Below are 13,513 nucleotides of genomic sequence, written 5' to 3'. Positions count from 1 at the left end.
TATTGTTGCCTTTGTTGCTTATCTGTATTATTCGCGCAGATGGAGACTTCAGGTGCTAAGACCAAAGTTAGAATCAAAACCAAAGCTACAAGAACCCATAGTTCATCTTCCCCCTCAAATCTTGCTAAGAGGCGTAGAGAATTCTATAATTCTTTCTAAAGTTCTGAATCTGACGATGATGACTCTTCTCCTTCCGGAGATTCAATTAAATCGTCTATGAGTCAGCTCTCTACCCTTTTTGCTGATTCGATGGCAGCTATGGGTAATGACGAGTTACATCGCAGCTTTGATATGGTTTCAAAAATCTGTGATACTCCTTGCTTAGATGATCCATCTCTTCGCAGAGCTTCAACTTTATTAAATCCAAGCTTTCAATTTGCCTTTGGTTCTCTGGTAACTTCTTTAAAAAAATTTTAATCTTCGTGTTCTAACATTAATCATTCAACTTCACAGATGTTTCGCATGTCATATGTAGTATCTTCATATTACGAAAGAAGACTTCAGTCTCTTGAAGCTAAACTTAAAACTAAAGTTTCTACTTCTGCAAATACAATTTCAGAACTTCGAAAAAGGAATGATCAACTTGATGGTATAATTCTCTTTTTATATATTAATCCTCTGCCTTACTCATTCTTTCTTTATTTATTTTTAATTATATATTCTTGCAGAAATCTACCGTATTTCTGATGAAGCGGCTTCTCTGTTTCGCTCTGTTCATCATCCCATTGATGATGATACCCTCCTTAACTATCTCAATTCTTCTTTAAATAACCTTACCGAAGATAAAATAAACTCCCTAACCTTGGAAAAACTCAAATCAGAATACCAACTTCTTAGTATCGATCATAGAAGTGCTTTGACCGCTAGTAATAATTTTAAACGTCGTTCCGAGAATCCAAAGAAAAAAATAAAGTTTTAGAAGCAAAAGTTAATTCCCTTATTACTGAGAAAGATCAAATCATTCTTAACGGTGCGAAAGCTTTGAAGGAGTTCCAAGAAACTATTCTCCAAGTTCAAATAGATCGAGACCTTGGCATAAAAGAGAAGAATGCACTTATTGAGCGAGAAAAATTGATACGGTCTCGACTTCTTATAAAAAGTGACGTGAATTTGATTGGGTTTCTAGAGTCTTAAGCAATGCTAGAGAAGGCTTAGCTGTGACTATGAGCCTTGAATCCGAACATTCTGCCTTGATTAGAGATATTATGTCTAATAATGAAGGTCGTTTATTGCTCCTTTATGTTTGTCATTTTTGAATAGAATTATCTTCTTTTAACTCTAACTTGTTTTTATATTTCACAGAGAAGGAGAAGAAACAACTTGGGGATATTGAAGAACTGAAGAAACAACTTGAGGAACCCAGAAGACTATCAGACAAATTGAGTGCGAAGTTCACTGCTCGTGATTCCAAATATCGAAAGCTTAAGAAGAATTATATCACTACTGTCTCAAACAATATCAAGGATTCTCTTCACGCTCATGATGCAACAGTTAAGATAGTCTGCGAAGAAAATAATATTCCTCTTGTGAAGTATGAATTTGCTGATGTTCCTCCAAATGATGATGTTCCTGATATTTATGATAGTGAAGCAGAATATGAAGAAGAAGAAGAAGAAGAAGAAGAAGAAGAAAAAAAAGAAGAAGAAGTCTATGATTATGATGTTGAGCAAAGCAACCATGAGAATCCTAGTGATAATCAAGGCAATGAAGATAATCCACACGAAGACTGATTGCTTTTTATTATTGTAGATTCTTCTTTCTGCCTCTTATCCTTCTAGTATTCTTCTTGATTATTTTATACTTCTCAAATATATTGACCACCTAATTCACTTTATTTTTAAATTTGTACTTATCAAAATATCAACCTCCCTCATGTGTGCATGAGTTTATCATATGGGGCAAGTAACATCTTTAGTGCTTGCATTCCCCTTCTGCCTCTGTTAATTGTCACAAAATGATAAACTCGTGATCATATGAGTTTCGCATGCCTCAGTCATGCGCTTTACACATGCGATTATTTTCGCAACGTACGATATGAGATCATACTTCATAATATTTTTCTCAATAGGTCTTATTGCGCCTTCCTAAGTAAAGGTATTATTTTGCCTCTCTTTTATTATTTATGCAACGAAATCGCAGGACGTCTTTACATTTTATTGTACTGACCCATTGATCTCGTCTTAACTTATTCTTGTATTATTACCTCTTCAGGTTTTCTCTTGTGCGTAAATGTGATAAGACTTAATACTCCCGTGAGTAAAAAGCCTCATGACATTTACGTCTTTGACACAATTCAGCTCCCTAATGGAGGGTGTCGTCCTTATCTTCCCCCTGGTTTCCCCTTCAAGGAGGCGTACCTCTACAGGGTTGAGGTTGGCTCCTCCCATCCGGTAATACAACAACCAGTTGATTTTGCAGTCTCTTTTCCCTCTACCGATAAGGTTTATGTTTACGAGACTGCACCCTAAGTGGGGTATCTTTGGACCGAGTGCATCATAGTCAGGACTTGTCAAGAGTAGTAAAGTAGGCTCCAACTCCCCTCGTACTCTTGACTCAAGCGTGTACCTAGGCGCCCTGATCGAGTTTTTGCACTCCTTGGTAAGATCTTATTACCTTAATCTTTCGATTTAGGCGTCTTCCCGAATGGGCTTTTTCGTTTTTCTCACCCCAAATCTCCATGACTCAAGTTCCAGGGTTGGTATGGCTTTCCCTTGAGTCATGCATACCAAGTTTTCCCCGAATATGACGTGCTTTAGGTCTGACTTTTGCCTCTTGCATGTATGCAAACTAAGGTGCACGCCACATTCGGATGCTTAGCCTCCCTAATGAAGTTTTTATCTCTGATGCCTTCTATTAAGGTCTTATTTCTGTCTCTTAGTTCTAAGAGAATCTCTTTCATGGAATGAAACCATCGTGAAGTAATAAAATTTTCTCTTTATATTTTTACTTTTGAGTTATATAACTCTCAGTACATAGAATTTTTATTATATAGTTACTCATAAAGGAAACAATTATTTTCTCTTCATACTGCTTGATCATGTTCTTTGCTTGTGCAACATTTTTGAGTTCACAGACACTTCATAGGGATTTAATTCGCATGCGTTTTTCATAGTGTGCGAACAACCACACAATGACTCATACTTACACCTCCACCTTTTCCTTTAAGGTGTCATCATTATATGTTTCTTGATGCGAGCATTCTCAGAAGATTCTACCTCAATATCCTTCTTTCCAACCGTTCCAACTCTAGACACCACATCGACCATTAGCCTTTCACCTCTTTGATTGTCTTTAACATGTTTCTTCCAGTTTCTTCGCTTATTCTCTCTTTCTTCGCACTTATCCACATCAATTTCTTGGAAGATTTTTTCCACGTTTGGATCTCCCCTTATTATTCCAAGACCTTGAGGTAATGGGAATTTTATGCATTGATGGAATGTCGAAGCTACCCCCAAAATACCGTGCAACCATGGTCTTCCAATCAAAAAATTATAAGGAGATTCAACATAAACAACACATAATGTGATTTTTGTAGATATACTCTTCAGAGGGATTCGCATTGACACCTCTCCTTTAGAATTATTAGCAGTACCATTGAATCCATATATCTTATAAGTGGACGGAATTAGTTCGTTATCTTTTCCTTCCATGGTCTTATATGTGTGATAAAAGAGGATATCGACCTAACTTCCTGGATCTATAAGTATTTTTTCAATTTCCCATACATTTGCATCATCGTCTTCTAATTTTGCTTTGGGATTAATGCCTAGCTTTACCACTAATGGATTCTCATGTGGTTCTCCTCCTCTTGGTGTCTCTTCAGCGCTGAATGATATTACTTGTCTTTACCAATCTTTTAATGGTGATATCTTCGCAAGGTTGAATATTTCTCGTCCATCATTATCTCTCGCATGCACCCAAATTAAGATATTATCATGAAAGTCTTCAATGTTTTTGAAAGAATGAACGATTGAATTGCAATATAAATTCTTGGCTTTCGCATCCACTTCAATCACATATGTGTTTTTTCCTTTCTCTGCGTTGCCTCCAAGTGGTGGTGGTGGTAAATGTTGTTGCTGCTGTGGTAAGAAGTGATTTAATTTTCCTTGCTCTATCATTCGCAGTATAATCTTCCTCACATTTCTACAATTATGTGTTGTGTGACCATGAAAGCGATGGCACGTACAGAAATCTTTACTTCTTCGTCCTGGTGGTGGTTCATCTCTCATATTGAAGGGCTCAGGAATATCTTCCATTAAAATAACAGCTTCCCAGATTTTATCAATTGTTGTATTCAATGGCAGAAGTTTTATCTGTTCCCAAACTATCTTTTGGTTTCCTTGTCTCTTATTATAATATGGCTGCTGATGTTGTTGTTGACCTCCATAACTTTCTTGTTGATTATCTATTCTTTGAATTTTGTTATTTCCTCCCCGATTTTGAAGTTGTTTTTCTTTGTATTCTCTTTCAAACTCTTCTTGATCTGCACTGCCCATGGCTACTATCTTTTGTTCTACCTCTGTTCTTTTATTTCCCTGACTTCCTTGAGATGTACTCGCAACTGCATTCGTTATCCTTGGAAGTAAACTTGCATTCCCATTTGCATGACTCATCGCAACCGGGTAAGACTCCGTATCTCTCTGCTTATCTTCTAAAGCTATATATTCTTCTTAAAATTCGCGCAGTTCTGACATAGTTATGGTGTATTTTATCCTAAAGATTTGTGTATACAATAAGTCTGTAGATAAGAGAGCATTGATAAAAGATAATATAATATTTTGTTCATCTACTCGTCTTCCCATTTCACTACACATGGTTCTCCAACGTGTTATTAAATGTCGCAGACTCTCATTAATCCTTATGTGAAGCCCAAACACTGCTTCAATTCCTGGTCTTGACATATTATTGCTGATATACTTCCCCCAAAATATGTTCTGTAGGTGATGAAAAGATCTTATAGTTCCCACTGGAAACCCCTCGAACCATTGTAATGCTTCTCCAGTTAAACTTGTTGGGAAATATTTATACAACACTGTATCATTCCCCTCCAACTGCAATAAAGATCGGCTATAAGACTTTATATGTTGCATTGCGCACGTGGTTCCATAAAAAATATGAGTGAATGTAGGTAAAGTACACTTGGATGGTATTATTGCAATTTGTATGTGTCTTGCGAAAGGTGTTTCCCAGCTTCCTCTACTGCTTCTTCTAACTGTCTTCTTCCACCATTTTTTCGCACAACCATCATTTCTCGTAATTCTGTCATTTCTTTAAGAATTTCCTCACTCATAGATTGATCTAAATCATATCTCATAGTCCTTTTTAGTCTCGCTTGTCTCAATCTATTCTCATGATTATTCTGTCGCGTGGCTTCCTGTATCTCTCTTTCTTCAGTTTCCTCTCTTCTTCGTCTACGCCTTTCTCTTTCATCTCTTTCACGTTCGCGGAGTTCATTATTTCTTTCCTTTTCGTCTTCGCGTGCATATTTATCTCTTAACATTTCTCTACCATGCAATATAATTCTCCCGTGTTCTGGATCATGCTCATTATTATCTCGCTCATGACCTATGCGATGGTGTTCCCCCAGCATTTTGATATCTGTCAATCCTTTGATCTTCTCGTCTACGATGATGTTCTCGTGGTTGTTCATATCGATCATATTCCAATTGTTTCTCCATTCGTCTCGCTTCACGCTGATCTTGTAGATTGTCATCTAATTTCAAGTTTTCTCCTAAATTTCTTTCCCTTCTAGCATGTCCTTGATTAGATTGAATTTGTCTTGATAAACTTCTACTGGTTCTTAATCTTGATCTTGTGTTTGTTGCACTTTTGGATCTCTTATCTTGTAATGTAAGATTCTCTTCTCTCAAATTATCATTTTGTCGTATTAAATTCGCACGTATTTCATCTTCTCTACGTCTTTCTGTAATCAATCTTTGCCTCAATTCTGCAATTGTCATATTATCTTCGTTTCCTTCTATCATTCTCGTTCTTGCAGTTCTTTGATCCTCTTCTTTGGTAGAATCAGTTTGTGAAGTATGCACGCTTACTCTATCATAATCGATAGGATTACTCTGTTCTTGTATACGTTGATGTCCAATTGTATCTTCGTTTCTTTGAATATTTTTTTCTTCCATCTCTAGTTGATATGGAATTTCACCTCTTGTTCTCTCAGCAATCTTGCACTCCTTCTCGCTGTCGTTTGTTGGATAACGGATCCAATTCTCACCATTACTCCTTCTTTCTGAGATTGAATCTCTAAACCAATTCACCAACAGGATTTATCACTCCGAGTTGTTTCTAGCGCTAGATGTAGTTGCAGGAAATCCTACAACTACACAAGTATGAGAATTGTTCTTGTGTAGAGAGAGAGAGTAAACTTAGAGTTTCCATTATCTTATAATTGTTCTTGTGATTTTAATTAATAAAGAGATGATTTACATTGAGATCGGTTAATCATTGTTAGATTCTCATACTTGTGTGGTTGTATGATTTCCTGCAACTACAAGGACAATTCTGTATCATTGTCTCCTCCGTTAGTATTACTAGCACTATCACTACCCGATATGTCCATTTTCCTGTTGTAAAAAGCATAATGAAATTCACCACTTCCATTTTTGGGTCTAAATATCGCGCAAAAAAATAAATTCGTAGGTCTAAACGGCTTTAGAAAACAGAAAATGGGTCATTTGTCTAAATATTTTTAAAACCAGGTTCAAATGGACGAGTAACAATTAGTACGGGTGAAATGGACACCAAGAAAATAGCAAGGATGAAACTGGATGCATCCTGATGTAAGTTAAAAATAAGAAAAAGTATTTGAAAATGGGTAGGATGAAACTGATTACATCCTGGCTATTTTTACATTTGTGTCCATTTAAACTGTATCAAATTCTAAATGTCCTTTTCACCCAGAGATTGTTGATTTTGGTCTTTTTAACCAATTTTGTGTTTAGAAAAAACCTTTCTCCACGGTTTGTCTAGAACTGCTCTTCTACTTATGGGTTATTTGGTTTTTGGTACTCAGGTTTTGACCGAAAATTGAGTTTGGTCTAACATTTGTCCAGCCTTTGTGTTTGGTCTAAATACCAACGTTGACTTACTTTGACTTGGCTAAGTCTAGTTGTAATTATTTAACAGAAGTCAAAGTTTAACGTGGTCAATACAGGTCAACGTTGGTCTTTAGACCAAACACAAAGGCTGGACAAATGTTGGACCAAACTCAGGTTATGGTCAAAGCGTGAGTACCAAAAACCAAATAACCCTTTACTCATTCGTGCTCTTTACCGAATTTATCCCATGTCCATCATTCGTGATCACTATGTACCTTTTCATTGCACTCTTGAATCGGAATATTTACCCGTTTAATATTCATTTTAAAAAAAAATAAAAAAATCCAGGGCACTACATGGTGGTGGTCCATGTCTTCTTCGTGCTGTTCTTAATTTCCATACTGTAAATATTCTTTTCTCGGACAAACAAACTTGATCAAGAAAAACAGCCAAATATACTGTAGTGTGTACAAGTACTTCTTCCATTAATAAATAAATTTACCATTGAAGACTCTTTTAATGTAGAAGACATGAGTCACATGACCAGTCAAAATATGCCGGTTTGGCAACCCTCCCATTCAGTCTCTCGATAACCTCGGCAAACGGTAGCTCAAGGAGACATGCCATTTAAAATCGTTTGCAGATTAAATTGGTGGGAAACATTCAAAGGGCGCGGATCAATTCTGAGACATCTATAATGGTTGAACTTAAAAAAAAAATACACATAGGGAAATTCATTTTGGTAGCTTTGATGACGATTTTTTGCTCTCCTTAAAGAGGTTGGATAATAAACTTCTTTCTTTTGCTAATTAAGAATCGTAAACCTTCATTTTGTATGAAAATGATGATGTTATATCCCATGCATACCCTTTAATCATGTTTTAATAGGTCCCTTGGAAACAAATAACCATATAATTCATCGTTATGCAAATAGAATATCTAAACTAGAAAAAATACAGTTCTAACCTGCTTGTAGTACGGAGCTTTTGCTACTGAATTGATTTCTAATTTCTTTGATAAACAAACAACTGATGAAATAAACTCATATAGAAAATCATATGGCATGAAGAAGATATTAAAAAACATACTATATACTGTATATTAACTTTGAATTTTCTAGATGAGTTGGAGATCGTAATCATAGTCATAATTTTATGAGTAACAGTATTATGTAGGTTCCATCGAAGAAATTTAAAAAAACAAAAATACAACAATAAGGACAACATCTTGATCTTTGATTATTCAATTTGAAAATCATCTTTTCTTAAAAAATAGCTCAACAAGAGAGTAAACTAATTGTATATCTTTAATTCTTTGATAAATGCAAGAGAGGAAATTATTCAACAAGAGAAATAGAGAAGGACATATAAATTTTGTACTGTAGCTGGCCCAACTTGTTGTGACAGTGATATACGCGTGTGTTTTTTTTTTTTTTCGAAAAAGAGACTAACCTCAAATATATTGATAGAGTAGTCGATTTAGGAAATCGGAAACCTTACAAAGACTTTTCAAGAACATAAACCAGTCATGCAAGTTATAGTATCTTTCCCGATTCTTGTCCATCAAACGTATCCCTTCATAACTAAAAATAGCTTCAGAAAACTTTCTTCTCTCGCAAAGGAGAGGACCAAACAACATGTAGGGCCACATTGATTTTGAAGAGAAAACCAACGTGTGTCGATGCACAAGGCAATGACTGGATAAAATCCAACCCAATGTTCTTCAGCACATGTGAATAACATGAACTAGAATTTTTTAAGTTTAGACTGCCTAATGCAATCAAGGTAACAATGACCCAACTAATAGTAACAGTAGCCGAAAAGTAACCATAGTGTCTCAAACAGTAACCAAAGTGTCTCAAGTAACGTTGGTGATCTAGAACTGTCTTTAAGTGTCTGTATCGGAACGACGAATCGGGATGACTCGGCTTGGAAGATGTGTTAACAGTTGATGTAATAGATGGACTGAGTGACGATCTTGATCGAGTTGCTGTTTTCTTTCTTTTCATTTCTAAACCTAATACAAGAAGATCTAAAACTAAAGCAGCAAAGACTAAAATGTTAACCATACACATTAAAATTAAAACGAGATATGTAATCCTATCAACCCCACAAACAAAAAAGATAATAGCATTTCTGGAACAGTTTGGAGTAACTGAAACCATTGCCAAAGTGGTTGCCGGTACTCTGTTTTACCCAAAGATTTGGTCTGGAGATGGTGATATGCCGCAAACCATACCTGCACAAACCTTTTCAGAATAGAGAGGATATGTATCTTCCAGAGTAGGTGCACAAAAAGTTCGCCGAAAAAACCTTTGAGCTTTTCTTCCCACCGTAACAGACCACAAACAACAACCCAAATGGTTAGATCTAAGAGAAGGGTCTCATGATTGCTGCAAGATGATTTACTAGAAACTTTCCTCCACAGAACACAAAGATCTTGACGGAAAATACGTCGGAATCTTTGAAACGGCTGGAGAGATTCACCACTGAGCTTGAAGCAAATGACAATCAAAGCACAACCCATTCTTAAGAACCCAATTAGATAGAAGATTACAGGATTCAAATAAAAAAATAAAAAAATAAAAAAGCAGACACAGAATACATAAGAGTGGTCCTTTCAGTCGAGAAAAACCCTAAAAAATCTTAAACTCGTGAAATAGAGGAAGAGATTTGAGATTACAAACTAGAGAAAATAGATGGAAAGAGGTTTAGGGTGGTATTTGATCTTCTCAGTTCGACTCCGAAGGAGCCGATCTGAGAAGAGAGGTTTCAGGCGGTTTTACTTTTCGTCGCTCTGGGTTTTGGAAAGAGAAAGTCGCTCTCGAGTCATAATGTTGAAAAGAGAAAGTGTAGTACTATGAACTCGTGATATACGCGTGTTTGGCTCTTGTTGTTTCTCTCCGATAAAGAGGTAAGATTTGTATATATTAGTGATAATAATAATTTGTATTAAGATAGGGATTGATTACACGATTGTTCGAGAGTTTTACAACAATCATAAAACTTTTAAATACACCCCAAACACTTTCAAACTATCAAACTCCATAGTCACGTGACATTTTTTTTCTTTTTCTTGGTATACAAAGATAACAAAACCAAAAACTAAGTTGTTACATTGCAGAAGGTAACAACTTCAGAAGGTAAATCACTTCCAGTCCATCTAGCTTGGACTTTGTTAGTCATGTCATAAGAAACCAACTTGTGTGTCGCTGTGTTGATCTTCTTTGGCACAAAAGTGAAAGTATTTCTTCCATTCAACGTTTCCATTAACTTGAGAATATCATCTCTCAGTTTCCATATCTTCCAGGGGGTGGTTTTTGATTTGCCCGTAAGGCAGTTAACCACCACTTAACTGTCTCCTTCAATAATGGTGTTGTTGAAATTCAGACATATAGCTAATTCAGCTGCGAGAAGGAAACCATCAGCCTCTGCGTAGACGACTGTATAAGAGGTTCCAGTTTTAGTTGCTGCACCCCAGAAAACTCCATTGTTGTTTCTAGCTATAACAGCACAGGCAAAAGTGCTACTTTTCCAAGCCGCGTCTACATTCAACTTGATGTGAGAGTCTGGTGGAGGTATCCAATTGTCCATCTCATCGTTCCTTGTATTAGAGATGCGAATTTCTTCAGCTTCAGTCTCTTCATCTTCTAGAAATTATAGTACATATTAAACCAATGCATTGCTAAGGATAGGGTCCCTTGAATGTTGATGCTTTTGTTTTCAAAAACTTTAGCATTTCTCGTTTTCCATATTTCCCAGAAAATCGCCATCCCCATAGATGTACAGTATTCAGCATCATTGCCTCTGAGGCAAAGTTCTAATAAACTTTAGAGGTTAGATTGATTGTTCTCCTGCAGTCTTAGACCAAGAGGAGAGGCGAACCAGAATGCCTTGGCATAGTTACAGTGTAGTAACAAATGGTCCACAGTTTCAACAGCGCCAGAGCAAATACTGAAGTCCTTTGAGATACCCTCAATGTGTCTACCAATTCTACCCGCAACTGCAATTCCATTGTGAACTGCTCTCCAAATGAAAGTTTTTATTTTAGGAGCTGCGCTCTTGACGGACCAGAACTTTTTCCAAGGAAACTGATTTTCGCTTACATTAGATGATTCCCCATGTTGCTCCTCTAACAACTTTTGAAAAGACTGTGGCGTAAAATTTCAATGAACAGTAAACTTCCAAATGAGTGTGTCAGGTTTCGCAGAGTTGATAGTGGTCTCAAGAATTTGTCCCGCCGTATATGGATCAACATTTTGGTGAGCAAGGTTGATATCCCACTTACCAGTGATGTTGTTGATTAGATGACTGACTTTAGTAATTTCTGGATTGCTATCAGCTTGTCTGTCAGGAGTAGCTCCCGTAATTAAAGATATCCAAGGATCGGTAAAGATTTGTATTCCTTTGTCATTACCAACTATCCATAAACATCCCTTTTTCAGATTGTCTCTACTTTCTAGCATCGCAGTCCAGGTAGTAGAACAACCATTTGGCTTCTTTGCTTCCCAGAAAGAGGTGCTTCTTAGGTATTTAGCACGCAAAAGTTTCGCCCACAATGAGTCTTGGTCTTGGAGAAATATCTAAGAAAGTTTGGCCACAAGTACTTGGTTGAGATCAAACAAGGATCGTAACCCCGGACCACCATTTTCTTTCAATAAGTTGAACCACTCCCATTTTAAAAAATGCATCTTCCTCTTTATGCTGCGATGTACCCATCAGAAGCCTCGAATGATGCGAGTGAGTTTGTTGAGGATGTATTTAGGAATTAAGGAGGTAGCCATGTAATAGATTGGTATTAGTGCTAGAACTGATTGAATTAAGACCATTCTGCCTGCATGCGACAATGTGTTTCTTCTCGAGCCAGACAGTTTCTCTTCAAACTTTTCGATGAGGAAAATGAAAATTGGTAATTCTGCTTCCTTGTTGTAGAATTTTCACTCCCAAATATTTCTCTTCCTTCTCCATTCTCTTCACTACAAGTTCTTGAATTATCTCATCAGCATAAGACTCCGTCCGGGACGCTTTTGCTGAAATTGATAGATGATTTAGAATGGTTGACAAGCTTTCCTGAAGCTTTGTAATACTGTTAAAGAATCGATGTGATTGAAGAGATAGTGTTGGTATCCGTATTGCCAAATAATAACACATCATCCGCAAACATTATATGGGACACACTAGGTGCCCATCTGTTTACTTTGTATCCACTATAAACTCCATCGTCTTCCATTTTCTGTATGATGCCGGAAAAAGTATGAGCACAAATAATAAATAAGTAAGGGGATAGAGGGCACCCTTTCCTTATTCCTCGTTCCCCAGTAAAGAAGCCTTCTGGTTGTCTGTTGAGCAAGATTGAGAAAGAAGAAGTTTTAACGCAGCTCATTATAAGTGCATGGGCTCTATCAGTGATTCCTATATTAGTTAGAGCTTGGCTGAGAAAATCGCAGTCGACTCTATCATAGGATTTGCTCATGTCTAATTTAAGAGAGAAAGAACCTTGGGAAGTGTTGGAGTGATGCATATAGTGGAATAGTTCCTTGGCAACAACTATGTTATCTATAATCTTCCTACCTGGGACAAATGCTGACTGATTTTTTCTATCAGACTATCAAGAAATGGGCTTAATCTGTTGGTAGTTATTTTGGTACAACACATTCCAAAGGGTTATGGGCCTATAATCTACAGCAGATTCAGCATGTTTTTTCTTTGGGATTAGAGCAAGGTAGGTGTGGTTGAGACCTGGAGGGATGGATGCATATCTAAAACAGTCTTGGATTAGATGAACTACCTCTTGACCCACTACTTCCGAGCATTTCTTGTAGAACAAGGCTGGATATCCGTCCGGACCTGGATACTTCAATGAACCCATCTTTTTAATCACGTTAGCATTATCATCTTGTTTAAGCTTGTTAGCATTATCAAGAAAAAAGGAGTTTGGTTCTACACTGTCATTTTTAGAAAACATGCTTTGGAAGTGATTAACGAGAGTATCCCTTATTTGGTCATGATCTGAGATCCAATCACCATTAGAATTTTTGATCGCAAAAATTTTGTTGTTACTTCTCCGGTGAATAACGGATACATGGAAGCTTTGGGTGTTTTTATCTGCTGAAGGAACCCACTTTGATTTGTTACTTTGTTGCCAAAACATTTTATCCCTTCTTTCCAATTCTGTTATCTTGTTGCATATGGCCTTCTCGCTTTCTTTAGTATCAGATAAGTGTGCTACAGCTTGCAAGTCAACCAACTTCTGCTTCTCATCTTCTATCTCCCTTTTTGGGTCGCCGAACGTTTTCCTACTCCATTTCCAAAGGCCTTCCCCCAGGGATTGTAACTTGGTCATTGTACCTCCTGTAGATTTTTCCTAGCTTGTTTGCATAACTTCTTTGCATTGAGGGTGATCTGTCCAGTAAAACTCAAACTTATAGTTTGGTTTTCTTTTTGGTGGCTTTCTCATAGTGT

Source organism: Papaver somniferum, chromosome 5, assembly GCF_003573695.1.
Source record: "Papaver somniferum cultivar HN1 chromosome 5, ASM357369v1, whole genome shotgun sequence".
NCBI lineage: Eukaryota > Viridiplantae > Streptophyta > Magnoliopsida > Ranunculales > Papaveraceae > Papaver > Papaver somniferum.
The sequence above is the reverse complement of the archived record's forward strand: the minus strand, read 5'-3'. Positions refer to the sequence as shown.